This window comes from Antechinus flavipes, chromosome 2, assembly GCF_016432865.1.
Source record: "Antechinus flavipes isolate AdamAnt ecotype Samford, QLD, Australia chromosome 2, AdamAnt_v2, whole genome shotgun sequence".
Classification (NCBI taxonomy): Eukaryota; Metazoa; Chordata; class Mammalia; order Dasyuromorphia; family Dasyuridae; genus Antechinus; species Antechinus flavipes.
In genome coordinates, this window is record NC_067399.1 from 337,630,811 (window position 1) to 337,646,760 (window position 15,950).

The following is a 15,950-nucleotide window of genomic DNA, read 5'->3' on the forward strand; positions in this document are numbered from 1 at the left end:
TCTAGTCAGTTCTCACAGAAGTCCTCAGAGGATTCTCTTTTGTATTTTATCTCACTCATCTCCCATCAGGCATTTAGGGAGGGGTAGTCCTGGCTGGGTGAAACCCTAAGTGGTACAGGGTAATTCTTGATCTGTGATAAGGATCCCCATATCATTATGTCTATTTAGCCCAGATATTCCTGATCCTGATCCTTCTTACATTTAGAACTATAAGCTATAAACTTACATTATAGACAGCAACGATTCCCTACCATCCACTACTTGGACTTGATTGTTTAGACATAGGACTTAGTCCTTCCTGGGAAACTCTTAGATTCAGTCATTCCCTTTAAGGAACTGTTATACTATTTGCTTTTTTGTTTGTTTTTTGGTATGTTTTTATTTTAGTTGTTCTCTTCCTCTTTTAGTGATATTGGTGGGGAGATTTTTGAATACTGAAGATCAGTGTAGACCAATAAAAGACATTTAAGTAACAGGTCTTTTGGAAGTTTTAAGGATTTTGCCAACAAGTATTAAAGGAGTTCTCAAACATTTTGGTTTGGAGACCTTTTTATTTTTATTTATTTATTTTGGTTAAGTGATTGTAAGTGTCAGGTGTCTGAGACTGGATTTGAACTCAGGTCATCCTGATTCCAGGGCCAGTGCTCTATCCACTGTGACATCTACCTGGCCCATGAAACCATTTTATACATTTAAAAATTATTAAGGTTTCTATTGTAAAGAGAGGAAAGGGTCTATTTTCACAAAAGTATTTATAAAAGCTCTTTTTATAGTGGCTAAGAATTGGAAATTGAAAGGATGCCCATCAAATGGTTTGGCTGGACGAATTATGAAATATGATTGTGATGGAATATTATTATGCTATAAGAAAGGGCAAGTGTGGGTCAGCTAGGTGGTGCAATGGACAGAGCACCAGCCCTGAAGTGAGGAGGGCCTGAGTTCGAATCTGTTTTCAGACACTCAACACTTCCTAGCTGTGTGACCCTGGACAAGTCACTTAACCCCAGTTGCCTCATAATAATAATAATAAAAGAAATGGCAAGCAAGATGATTTTGGAAAAACCTGGGAAGACTTACGTGAACTGATGCAAAGTGAAATAAGCAGAACCAGGGGAATGTTGTACGCAGTAACAGCAATATTATGTGATGAAGAACTCTGCATGGCTTAGCTTATCTCTGTGATGAATGATACAACACAATCCCAGAGGACTCATATTGAATATGCTTTCCACCTCCAGAATAAGAAATATTATTGTCCTTATATAGTTTCACTTCCTTCCTTTGCTTCTTTCCTTCCTCCATACCCCACCTCCTATTCTGTTCTCATTCCTTCCCTCTCTCTCTCCCTTCCTCCCTTCCTTTCTCCCTTCCTCCCCTTCTTCCTCCCCTTTTTCCTTTTTTCCCTTTCCTCCCTCCCTCTTTCCCTTCCTCCCTCCCTCTCTCCCTTCCTTCATCCCTCCCTCCTTTCTTTCCTTCTTTTCTTCCTCCCTCCCTCCCTCTCTCCTTCCTTCTTTCCTTCCTTTTTCTTTCCTTCCTTCCTTCTTCTCTTCCTTCCTTCCTTCCTTCCTTCCTTCCTTCTTTCTTTCCTTCTTTCCTTCCTTCCTTCTTTTTTCCTTTCTTCTTTCCTTCCTTCCTTCTTTCCTTCCTTCCTTCTTTCCTTCCTCCTTCCTTCCTTCCTTCTTTCCTTCCTTCCTTCTTTCCTTCCTTCCTTCCTTGCTTCCTTCCTTCCTTCTTTCTTTCCTTCTTTCCTTTCTTCTTTCCTTCCTTCCTTCCTTCCTTCCTTCCTTCCTTCTTTCCTTCCTTCCTTCTTTCCCTCCTTCTTTCCTTCCTTCTTTCCTTCCTTCCTTCCTTCTTCCTTCCTTCCTTCCTTCCTTCCTTCCTTCCTTCCTTCCTTCTTTCCTTCCTTCCTTCCTTCCTTCCTTCTTTTTTCCTTCCTTCCTTCCTTCCTTCCTTCCTTCCTTCCTTCCTTCCTTCCTTCTTTCTTTCCTTCCTTCCTTCCTTCCTTCCTTCCTTCCTTCCTTCCTTCCTTCCTTCTTCCTTCTTCCCATCCTTCCTTCTTTCCTTCCTCCTTCTCGCCCCTCCTTCCTCTCTCTCCCTCTCTTCCTTTCTTGTTATACAAAATGACTAATATGGAAATGTTCCATATAATTGCACATGTATATCCTATATTAGATTGCTTACCATCTGGGGGAGGGGGAAGAGCTGGGGGGAGTGATAGAATTTGGAACTCAAAACTTTTAAAAATGTAAAAAAAGTTTTAACCTGTATTTGAAGAAAAATTAAAACATTATTTTGAATAGTATTTTATTTTTCCAAATATATGCAAAGATAGTTTTGAATAGTTATCTTTGTAAAACCTTGTATTCTTCCTCTACTTCCCTCTCTTCCCTAAAGACAGCAAGAAATCTGACAGGTTAAACATTGCAATTCTTCTAAACATATTTCCATATTTATTATGCTGCACAAAAAAAATCAGATTAAAGGAGAAAAAAACAGGAGAAAGGAATAAAAACAGCTATCAACAACAAAAATGGTGAAAATACTGTACTTTGATCCATACTCTCCATAGTTTTCTCTCTGAGTGCGGATGGCACTTTTCATCAGATGTCTATTGGAGTTGCTTTAAATCACCTCATTACTGAAAAGAGCCAAATTCATCACAGGTGATCATCATATAATCTTGTTATTGTGAATGATGTTCTTGATTCTGTTTGCTTCACTTAATATGAGTTCATATAAGTCTTTTCAGGACTTTCTGAAATCAGCTTGTTCATCATTTTTTTATAGAACAATAATAGTCCATTACATTGATTCACTATAACTTATTCACCCATTCCCCAATTGAAGGGCATTCACTCAATTTCCAATTCTTTGCCACTACAAAAAGGGCTGCTACAAACATTTTTGTACATGTGGGTCCTTTTCTGTCTTTTATAATCTCTTCAGACCCAGTTTGAGAGCTCTTTGTACATAGTTTCAAATTGCTCTCCAAAAGGTTACATCATTTAACTACTCCACCAACAATGCATTAGTGTCCCGATTTTCCCATATTCCCTTCAACATTCATCATTATCTTTTCTTGTCATGTAGGTCAATCTGAGAGATAGGAAGTGATACCTCAGAACTGTCTTAATTTGCATTTCTCTACTCAATAGTGATTTAGAGCATTTTTTCATATAACTAGGATATAACTTTAATTTTTTCGACTGAAAAATGTCTGTCATATTCTTTGCTCATTTATCAGTTGGGGAATGGCTTGTATTGTTATAGATTTGAGTCAATTCTCTACATATTTAAAAATGAGGCCTTTATTAGAAACACTGACTGTAAAATTGTTTCCTAGCTTTCTGTTTCCCTTCTAATCTTAGCTGTATTGGTTTTATTTGTATAAAACCTTTTTAATTTAATGCAATCAAAATTACTCATTTTGCATTTCATAAGGTTCTCTAGTTCTTCTTTGGCCATAAATTCCTTCCTTCTTCACAGATCTGAGAGATAGCTTATTCCTGGTTCTCCTAATTTGCTTATAAGATTATCTTTTACATCTAAATCAAGAACTCATTTCAACCTTATTTTGGTACTAAGTATTAGATGTTGGTCAGTGTCTAGTTTCTGTCTTATTATTTTCCAGTTTTCCTAGTAATGTTTGTCAAATAGTGAATTTTTATCCCAGAAGTTAGTTTTTGAGTTTATCAAACACTAGATTACTATAGTCATTGATAATTGTATCTTGTGAACCCAACCTAATTTCACTGTTCCACTTCTATTTCTTAGTGAGGACCAAATGGTTTTGATGACCACTGATATATAATATAATTCTCACAATGCATACTCTACCTCTGGTGATGGTTCACAAAACAAGGATTCTTTTTTTCTTACTTGTTTCTTGGAAGGAAAGCTTTGGCAAATTTGGAGAGCATACTAAAAAGCAGATACATCACCTTGCTGACAAAAGTCAGTATAGTCAAATGATGAGAAATTGAACTATAAGGAAAGCTGAACAAGTCAGAATCAACACTTCCAAATTGTGGTGTTGGAGAAGACCTTTGCAAGTCCCTTGGACAGCAAGGAGATCCAATCAGTTAATACTTAAATAAATTATTTCAGTCTATTCACTAGAAGATCAAATACTAAAATAGAAGTTTAAATATATTGGCCACATAATGAAAAAAGTCAGGACTTGCTGGGAAAGACCTTACTATAGGGAAAGATAAAATGTAAAAGGAAAAGGGATGGCATAGGATAAAAAGGATAGTATTATGGAAATAACAAACATGAACTTGGATAGACTTTGAGAGATTGTGGAAAGTAGAAGGATCTGGCATGCTATGGTCCCTAGGGTCATGAAGAATCAGACAAGACTGAACTATTGAACAATGAAAATTAAATAATCTTTTAATTGGTAGGATCAGGAAGGGTAAAAGCATCATGGGGTGTCAGGGTAGGGGAAAAGCATTTATGAGCATCCATTAAGTGCTAGGCATTGTGCTAAACATTTTACAAATATTATCTCCTTTGATCATTGCATCAATTCTATGAGGTAGGTAGTATCAGTACTCCCATTTTACAGTTGAAGAAATTGAGTCAAATGGAAGTTAAGTAACTTGCTCAAAGTCACATAGCAAGCAAGAGTCTGAGGTGGGCTTTGAATTCAAATCTTCCCAACCTTTGATCCAGTAATCTATCCACTGGGCCATCTAGCTGAATTGGGGGCTGGGGGGATGGGTAAAATGGGGAAGATTGTGGTAGATATGCTTTATCTAGATTTTGGCAACACATTTAACATTTACTATACCATTCTTGGAGAAAGGTTGGATTGATATGGGCTAGATAATAGATTCAGAATTGGCTGAAAGGCTAGACTGAAAGACTCTAATAATTTTCTATCATCTGGGAAGGAGGTCTCTAGTTGAATACCCTGACATTCTTAATCCTATGCTATTCAAAATTTTTATCAATTATTTGTATTCAGGCATGAATGACATGCCTAAGTTTTGTTGGATGATATTGGGAGAGATATCTAACACAAGGGATGACTGAGTCAAAATTCAGAATGATCTAGAAAAGCTTAAATTAAACTGATTCTAGGAGGTCAATTTTAGAATTCATAAATGTTAAGTCTTATACTGTGCTCAAAATATCAGTTTAACAAATACAAGATAAGGAAATTATGATTAAATAACAGTTTGTCTGACAATCATGTGGAGTCATTAGCACACAGTGGCAGCCAAAAAACCAAAATCTAATTTGTTCTTGGGTAATCTTGAGAGAGCTGTTATTTCCAAAAAATAAAGAATTGATAGTCCCTCTATATTCTACTCTATTTATATCCCATCTGGAATTTTGTGTTCATTTCTAGGATAGGATAACAGAACCAGGATAACAACCAGAGTTGTTAGAGACAACTCATACTACCTTGGGGGAGAATTTTAGTGTGAAAATTTATAAACAGGTTTGATTTCTGTTGATTCTTTAAACTTAAAGCAGTGATAGAGAAAATGTTTTTATAAACTTAATAGTGTGACGTGAGTACTTTGGTGGGGGGGGGCAAGAAGAAGTCAGTTAAATATTTTTTCCTAGCACACTGGTAAAACAATAATGGTTAAACAATAATAACAGATAGGAAGTAATTAATAAATGCTTGTTGACTTGACAATGAGATGTAAAGCATTAAAAAAGAAAGCAAGCAGAAAGGTAAAGAATACTGTTTATGTTCTTTGAGGATTGTTTGAAGAATTGGCAAGACAGTTCAAAGAAGATAAGATTCAGGGAAGACACGTGATTCTTCAAGAATTTGAAGGGTTGTTATATTGAAAAGATACTTGTCTTTTTTTTCTTGGTTCCAGATGACAAATCTTAAATAAATGTGTAAAAGTTACAAAATATCAGTTAAAAAAAAAAGACACCCCCTAAATCTCTGTCAATTTCCTAATAATTAGAGCTGTCCCAAAGAACAAATGACTGTTTTACTATAATATCTTTTTCTTACTAAAAGTCTTTAGACAGAGGCAGGATGACCACTTATTAAATACTCTAAAATGGTAGTTTGGGAAAGGGACAAGGTTTGAACAAAATGACTTTTGAGACCCTTTCCAGCTATCAAATTTGATATGATTCTATGAATAGCACCTTCCAAATTAGGAGATAGACTTTTCTTTCTCACTCACACCTAATCCTGCCTACAATAGCATGAATTGGAAGGTTTTTGCAGGTTGTGTCCAACTCTCCATGATCCCATTTGGGGTTTTTATGGCAAACTGTTTCCTTCTCCAGTTCACTTACAGATGAGAAAACTGAGATAAACAGGTTTAATTGACATGTCCAGGTCATAGAACAAATGGCTGAGTGCAGATTTGAACTCACCAAGATGAGTTTTTTGATTACGATCCCAACACTCTATTGATTGCACTACCTGTCTTTGACACTGATTATATATACACGGAAAATTCATTTAAATCTATGGGATTTAGTTGTGGTGAGAGGGACTACTTTTGTGTTACCTGTCTCCTAGGATTGTTAAAAGGAAAGTGCTTATTATACCTTAAAGCATTAAGGAAATGGCAATCATCATTATGATTATTAGTAATTCCAAAGCCATGTGTTTGAAGGCCCTTTAGGGCAAGCACTAAACCTGATATTAAGTAATAATGATGATGGTAATAATGATGACAAACATTCAGCACAGGAATATATAATGCCAATTAACTTTGCTCTTGGAAGCCTAGAAACACTTTTTTGCGTGTCTACAATTTGCATGCAGCAGAAAGAATGTTGGACTTGAAGATATTCTTGGATTTAAATCCCATTCAGGAAGTTGTTAATTTAAATTTAACTTAAGTTGCAGTAACTTAACTGGGCCTTATTTTCTATAGCTGTAAAATAAAAGAACTGGCACATATTATGATCTCTAAGATCCTTTCCAGATCTAGCATCTGATCTTATGACAGCTGCAAAAAAAGGCATGGGCATTTTAAAAGGTTGTTGTTATTGTTTTTAATAACAAACCATCTTCATTCTGTCTTGGGGACAAAGGTTGTTTTTTGTTTGTTCAAGAAACAATGGTCTTCAAAAAATTCAAAAGTAATGGACAAAGTGTTTAAAAAAATAATTCTGATTGAAAATTATGTTTTGCCTCCCCAGGATGCTTTCATCAAAATAATAGGCATGACAAAAGGGCAATCAAAAGGTTTGATAAACTCTTTCATAGTCCAATATTTACATAGATGATCTGGGTACCCATTAATTTGTAAATGACCAAATAACTGTGGTACCTGAATTATAATAAATAGTGAATATGAAGAATTCAAAGAATCATAGGAAGGTTTGTATGAATGGATACAGATTGGAGTCAGCAGAGCCAGAAAAAAATACACATAATGACTACAATAATCTAAATGGAAAGAAAAACAAAAAAAAAGGAATTGGAATGCTGTGTGATTATAATAATAAGGCTTAGCCCAAAAGGAGAAATTACATCTTCTTCCCTTTTTTGTAGAAGTTAGGAATATGAGTGTAGAATATTGCATATATTCTCTGGCTAGGTTGAGATGATAATTAGCTTTTGTGAATTTTGTCTTTCCCCTGTTCTTTTCTTTTTCTTTTTTTTTTTTCTTTTTTTAAAAGAAATGGTTCACTAGCAGAAGAGAGTGGAGGAATTTTAGATTCTGAAATGGATAAGGTCTGGACCTGTGTTTTCATTGATCTAGAGAATTCTTTGTTGCCAAAATTTTATGTTTCCATAGCTTTAAAATGAAAGAGTTGAAACATATAATGATCCCTAAAGTCCTTTCCAGCTCTAAGCTTCTGATTTCATGACAGCTGAAAAAAGTAAAAAAAAAAAAAAAAAAAAAGTAAAAAAGTAAAACAGATGGCCATATCTTTATAATTTATAGTTTCAGAGAGTTGAATTAAAACACTAAAAGACACGTATCACAGGTAGACTTGAACCAGATCTTAGCTTTAAAAATAGTATTAAGACTCTCCATCCACTGGTCACTGATAGCTACCTTTCTCTCATTTAGATACAAAGGTGATGTGAAAACAAAATAATAGCACTTTTTAAAAAGAGATGATTTGGAAAATTTAGGGGTGAGGGGCATAAGGAGGGGCCCTCTGCCAAGCTAACACATGTATTCTTTGTAATTGGTGGCACAAAACCCACAAACTCTGGCTCATCAGCACAGAAAGGGTGGGTAATATGAAACTTGATTTCTGCAAGATGCAGCTTGATTTACATAGAAGTATGAATAGGGTTATTCAGGAACCTCAGGAATAAGTGAGATTTCTAGAAGAGAACTTCCAGTCTCATTTAGAATTAATGGCTGAAATATGTGCTACCAAACAGCTTTAACCACTGCTCAAACCAATGCCTAGGAGTTAGTCCCTGCAGCCCTTGGGTCTTTACAGTCATATTACATGAACACGTTTACAAGATGAACTTTGTGCTCCCTGAGCACAGACATTCAAAATAAACTTCTTATTCATTTCTTTCCTGTGATCTTAGCTAGAGAAAACCGGGCTTCATTAATTTAGATACTCTTTTTCCTAAGCCTACTAACTGCAAGGAGGCAATATCCCAGAGCTTCCCTACCCTCACATTCTCAGACACACCCCCATGCTCTTTAAATGAAACTCTTTCACAGCTCAATACTCTTTTCTCATAAGCATGCTTTGGAGGATGGGGCTTTCTCTTAGGAGCTGTTACACCTATTCTATTTAAGTGGTAGTGGGTTTATTTCCCTCTCTACAAATTCAGTATAGTCTGATTTTGCTGTCATTAAGTTTTATAGGGCGATGTTGACCCTACCATGAAATGTCCTCATATAGACTGTCTTATTCATTAACCACAGACGCCTATTAACCTTTCAAGTCATAAATAATAGAAGAAGCACCTTGAATAGCAAAGGAGAGGAGGGAATGTCCAGGTCTTTAATTTGTCTCGTTTCCCCTCTGGCTGCTTCTAAACTGTCTTCTCTTCCTGTGCCTGACAAAATGTCAAAACTATATTTCAATTATTTCCTCCTTAAATAGTGTCAAGAAAAAAATAAGGAATCTATCAGAGCTTTATAAATTACAAAACAACACCTCACTTACTGCATGTTCTACCCAGTGTGATCATACTTTGCAATGATCTGTATCCTTGTACACTGACAACTTTTATGGTTTTTAAAGGGATCCTGACAAAGCTGTGGAAACCTAGGACTCCTATGGTATGATTTGCTTTTATGTGCCAAATCTTTTAACTTCTAAACCAAATAACCAAGACTTTCTATCTTCTAAATGATTCCTCCTTTTCTCAGGTCATATATAAACTGAGTTCATTTTTTAGTGTTACCATCCTTGTGAAAATATGCTTTGAATCTTTTTACTAAGCTATTCTAAAGTTCTGTCTTTGTTGTAGATCTCTGTCTTTTAGAGGCATTGCTCTTTTTCCATGTGACAGGCTGTCATTGTTTTAGCCATGCCTTTTCTTTCTACCCAGTATCTTTCCCTCTAACTTTTTTGGACTTCAATCCCCTAATTTCAAATTTTCTGGGCCACAACTTTTTCATCCTAGATATTTCCAATTTCCTACTTCAATAGCACATTCTTCCTTTGATATCAGAGAAGAAAAGAGAAATCAGGTGAAGATGAAGGGGAACCCACTCCTCCCTATAAAATACCTACTCCTTTTTTTTAGACCCTGCATATGCCTTGATCCCCAAATCAGCTTTGATGCACAGAGGGCAGATGGATCCCAGAGCCTTGCCATTAAACTCAGAGAGTTTGGTATAAAGATGGAAGTAGCTGTCTATAAGAGTATAGTGTATTTCTTCCCTTCTTGTTCTGTGGCCTGAAGAAACGCCATGACTGAGCTCTCAGGTGACATCCTTTACAATTCTTCTTTATCTTAAATAGGAAGTACCAGTTTTACAATTGGCTGAAGGGATGAGGAAGGTTGGCATGGTACCCTAGTACCCTTTCTTTTTCCCCTTTGCTTACCCTTTAATGCTTTTTTGAATATTATTGGCTAAACTGTGATATTCCCTTAACTATTCCAAATAAAAGGGCTTGCTGCATTCAGCATTAAATGACTTGCCTAATATTGTCTGACTTAAAGTTCTGCTTAGGCTGTGTGCCAGGGATTTTGGTATGTGATCTCACTATTTTCATTCTCCTGGATGAAATTAATTATTGTTTTTATGATTTGTTGTTTGACCCAATTACTATTTAAGATTAGATTATTTCATTTCCAATTAATTTTTTATCTATTTTTCCATGATCCTTCATTACAAAAAAGTTATTTTTTTATTGCATCATGATCTGAAAAAAGAATGCATTTAATATTTCTGCCTTTCTGCCTTTGATTTTGAAGTTTTTATACCCTAATATATGGTCAATTTTTGTGTAGTTGCCATGTACCACTGAAAAAAAGATATGTTCCTTTCTATTCTCATTCAATTTTCTCCAGAGGTCTATCATCTAATTTATCAAACCTATTTTTTATCTAATTTATCTAAAATCCTATTCAACTTTTTTCTTGCTTATTTTGTGGTTAGAGTTCTGAGGGAGGGACATTGAGATCCCAGTAGTATTAGTTTTGCTGTCTATTTCTTCCTGCAACTCACTTAACTTCTCCTCTAAGAATCTAGATGCTATACCATTTGGTGCACATATGTTTAATATTGATATTCCTTCATTACCTATGGTACTCTTTAGCAAAATGTAGTTTCTTTCTTTATCTCTTTTAATTAGATCTTTTTTGCTTTAGCTTGGTCTAAAGTCAGGATTCCTACCCTTCAGAAGACTTCAGCTGAAGCATAATGTATTGTTATAGCCTTTTACCTTTATTCTTTGTGTATCTCTGCTTCAAATGTGTTTCTTACAAACTATATATATGGTAGAGTTCTGGCTTTTAATCTTCTCTGCTATCTGCTTCCATTTTATGGGAGACTTTATTCCATTCACATTCATAGTTATAATTACTAACTCTGTATTTCCCTCCATCCTATTTTTCCCCATTTGTATTTTTCTCTGAACTTTCACTTTTTCCTCACCAATGTTTTGCTTCTGACCCCCGCCTCCCTCAATCTGGCCTCCCTTCTATCAGCCCCCCTCCTTTTCTTATCCCTTTCCTCCTCTACCCCTGCCCTCCCTTATATCAGTGTTCCCTTTTCTTTTTTCTTTTCCCTTTGCTTTCCCATTTCCTTATAGGATAAAATAAATTTCTTTACCCAATGAAGTATGTATGTTATTTCCTCTTTGAGTCAATTTTGGTGAGATTAAGATTCAAATAATGCTTATCACTCTCTCTTCCCTCTACTGTAACAGGTCTTTTGTACCTCTTCAGGTGATGTAAATTTCCCCATTTAACCTCCCCTTTCCTCTTCTCCCAGCATGATCCTTTTCCCATCCTTTAATTTCTTTTTAAAATCATACAATCAAAATCAACTTATACTCACACCTTTGTCTATGTATATCCCTTTTAACTACCTTAACAAAGATATAATTCTCAAGAATTACAATATCATCTTCCCATGTAGGGATGCAAACAATTTAACTTTAAAATGATATTTTGCTTTCCTATTTATATTTTTAAACTTTTCTTGAATCTTGTATTTGAAGACTGAATTTTCTATTTATCTCTGGTCTTTTCATCAGAAATGACTGAAAATTCTCTATTTCATTGAATATCCATCTTTTTTTTTGAAAGAAAATATTCAGTTTTGCCAGGTAGTTGATTCTTTATTATAATACAAGAGCCTTTGCCTTTCAGAATATCATATTCCAAGCCCTCTGATCCTTTAATGTGGAAGCTGATAGGTCTTGGGGAATCCTGACTTTGAGTCCTCAATTTGAATTGTTTCTTTCTGGCTTCTTTCAGTATTTTCTCCTTTACGTGATCATTCTGGAATTTAACAACAATATTCTTTAGAATTTTCATTTTGGGTCTCTTTCAGGCGATGATTGGTGGATTTTTTCAATGACTATTTTACCTTTTGGTTCAGGTTTTCAGAGCAGTTTTCTTTGATGATTTCTTCATCATCACATCGTCCAATAATTCTTAAGTTATCTCTCCTGGATCTATTTTCCAGGTCAGTTCTTTTTCCAATATGTTATTTTACCTTTTCTTCTATTTTTCATTAAAAAAATTTGACTGATTTGTGATGTCTCATTGAGTCATTCATTTCCCTTTTTTCCAACTCTCATTTTTAATGAATTATTTTCTTCAGTTATCTTTTTTTAATCTCTCTCTCTCTCTCTCTCTCTCTGGCTAATTCTACTTTTAAAAGAGTTGTTTTGTTCCATTGATTATTTTCCATTTTGCAAATTCTATCTTTAAGGAGTTGTTTTCTTCAGTATAATTTTTTTCCTAATTCACCAAATCTTTTTTAAGGAATTGTTTTCTTCAGTCATTTTTTTGTGCTTCCATTTCCAAGCTGTTGACTCCCTCTCTCTGCAAGCTGTTGACTTCTCTTGCCCATAATTCTCCCCCAAGGTCTTATTTCTTTCCTCAACTTTTCTTCTCTCTTTTGCTTGATTTTAAAAATTCTTTTTGAGCTCTTCCAAGAGAACCTTTTCAGTTTGAGGGAAATTCATATCTCCCTCTAAGACTTCAGATGTAAGCATTTTGCTATTGCTGTCCTCTTCTGGATTTGTATTCTAATCTGTTACCATAGTAGCTTTCTATGATCTGGAATCTTTTTGCCTTTTACCTTATTTTTAAAAGTTTGAGTTTTGCTCCAAGGGCACAGTGGAGACTGGCCCAAGCTTCTTTTGCAGGAGACACTTTTCACCGGCTTTCTACACTAGGATTAGTCGTGCTGCTGATTTCTCCATTCAGCTGGGCTAACCTAGATCTGCCTGTAGTGCTGGAGTTTAGGGGCTCCAGATTTTCTTTCTGCACTTGGGTTGGAGGTCTCACAGGGGGTCAGATGAACTAGTGGCTCAATGTGCCAAGACAGAGCCTATGGTTCTGGTCTCTACTTTGGCTAAGAGTCTTACATTAGATTCTCAGTAGTGTCTACTGAGGGTCACATTCCCTCTTTGCACAAGTGAGACAGACCTTTCCTACAAATCTTCCAAGATATCTTAAGCTGGAAAATTTCTTTCACTCCAAATCTTTGTGGATTTTGTCACTCCAGTATTCATTTAGAGGCTTGATTTAAACAGTGTTTCTGAGGGAAACTAGGTAGAGCTCAAGAAACTTCCTGGCTTTTCTCCATCATTTTAGCTTTCCCCTCCATGATTTAAAGTCCTAGCCACTGACTCCAATTATTTTTAAAGATGGACACCCAAGGATATCAAGCTTGTGATGATACAATAAGTTGAAGTTTTAGCAAAAAACAAACTGAACAACAATCCAATATATCCATGATTTTTAAATGGGTTCTTTAAAATTGAAACAATAAAAAAGGATCTTACAATGTGTCTTCCTTAAAGAAAACAAAAGATAAACCTAAAGACAGAAGAGATAAAGAAGCAGATGACAGATCCAGTTTCAGTTGGTTGAATGCCAGGTGGCATTTACCATGGAAAAAATGAATACCAAACATTTCTTCATCCTTTATAAATGGTCTCTGGGCCTCCTAAGGACAAGGTGTCCTAAGGACAAAAAAGGTTTTTTTTATGGGGGAGTTTTTGTAAATAGTTTGAATGAGTGGACCAGCCATAGTAAGAAGTGTAGTAAGTTTAGTGTAGTTGCATTGCAAATAACTAAGAGGCAGGATTTGAACCCATGATGTACCTACTTTACTACATAACACCACACTATCATTATAACACACATTATAAACAACACAATATATAAGAAAAAATAATAGCTTTTCAATTTTGATAAATCAGACTGAGAAAATCATCTTCAAAATCTCTAGACTGATATTCAGCTTAAGACATTAATATTGGGTCTCTGTAATTGTCAAAAGATTTTCTAACTGGGCAATAGAGTCAGTTGGATTAGTTACTTCCAGCTATATAGAAATTTTATTTTTTATCTTTCTTTCTCAATACTCCTCCTTTTGTTAGTATGGAGATTTTAGAGTCTAACAGGAATAAACCTTTACTCTTTGATCTGAATTTAAGGTGAAGACCTAGTATATTGAGAATTGAAAAGAGAGCTTTATCTTTTTGAAACGTTTGTTGATTTCTTGGATGGCAAATCAGTATGTCAGGCAGCTCATCTGGACCCCAATCAGTATGTACACTACTAGGAGGAAATATGCTGTCAGAATGCAGAAAATACATTGCTGATGAGGAGACAAGACTGACAGAAAAACAGGGCAGCTGGGAAGATTCTGAGACCAAGCTTCATAGGAGGTCTCTGACTGCAGTTATGGGCTTGTAGAAAAATATCAGACGTGACCAATAAATAGTAAGAAGCTCTGAGAATCGATGAGGCATGCTTTGGACTGACTCTGGGGATCTGAGGCCCTGATTTCTTTGTGGGGCCTTAAATATGTTTCTTACCTAAACCCTGCTTTTTCCTTTAAATGTTGTGGCAATGCTAGACTAGGGCATATTGATTTCAGAAATTAAAGGATGATAAAGCACATTGTATGATTGATATTTCTATTACATGAATAATTATAATATATTGCAAGGAAACAGAAATGGAAGTCCAGAGAAAAGGGTTACTGAAGAACCAAAGTCCTACATTACTAGGAGTCATAATTTTCTTGCAGAATATGCAATATTCTGTGGTGTAAGCATGAGCAATATTCTGTATACATACCTATTGTAGCTCTCCGTATATAAATATCAAGATTCTCTATAAAGTCCTTCTAACTGGATGGGCCTAGGAGTGTGTGTGTGTGTGTATGTACTTATACTTATGTATGTGTTTAAACACATGTATATATCTGTGTATATATTCACACATAATATCTTATATATACATATGTGCATATGTTACACATACAAACACCTACACTCAGAGGGACAGCTAGATGATGCAATGGATAGAATGCCAGGTCTGAAGTCAGGAACATCTCAGTTCAAACCTCAAACATTTACTAGCTGTGTAACTCTAGGCAAGTCACTTAACCATATTTGCCTCAGTTTCCTCATCTGTAAAATGAGCCAGAGAAGGAAATGGCAAAACTCTCCAGAATCTTTGCCCAAAAAAACCCAAAAGAGGTCATGGAGAATCAAACATGACTAACTAAACAACTAAACAATAATACATACTTATATACATATGTGTATATATGCATAGCATTTACAATACTATGCTGCTCATTGGGAATATAAATGAAAAATTAAAAACAGTCCTTTTTGTCTTGAAGGATCTCAAATTATGAACCCAAGGTCAATAAAGACACGCTTTATGTTTTATGTAGGATGTCCCAAAAGTCTTGCACAGTTCTAATAATTTCAAAAGTATAATTGCTAAAAAATTACAAAAACATCATTTGAAAGTTTAGTTATTTAAATTTCCTTCATACATTTAATTTTGTGAATTTTAAATAATAAATTTTTAATTAACAAACTGGAATACCCTGTCATTTTGCACTACATGTTCAAAAGTTTCTAAGTCTCTTTGAGACCGTGAATTGCTAGGGAAGCTTCTCTTGGTTGATTATCCCCTATCTCCCTAAGACTTTTTTCCTCATGGAGTCACATCAAAAGGGCCCCAAATGAATCATAACCTCATTGTTTGCATGATCTTAAGGCTTGAATTACAAACATACTTTCAGTCACTGAATAGAGGCTAATAAACATAGCTACAAAAATTTTTACCAAAAAAATCCCCAAAACTTTTCTCAAAGTTTGAAAGTCACCTAGAGCAATGTTGAGTACAATGTAATTGTTATAGTGATTGCTCATAACTCTATCAGTATTTTTAAAATGTAGATAATCTTGTCAATTTTTATGTTTGTAGCATTTATAGTTGTGAAATTATTAAAGCTTAAAGCAGCACTAAGATTTTGGGGACACCTTGTATAGTTTACAATACATATATATGTCCACTT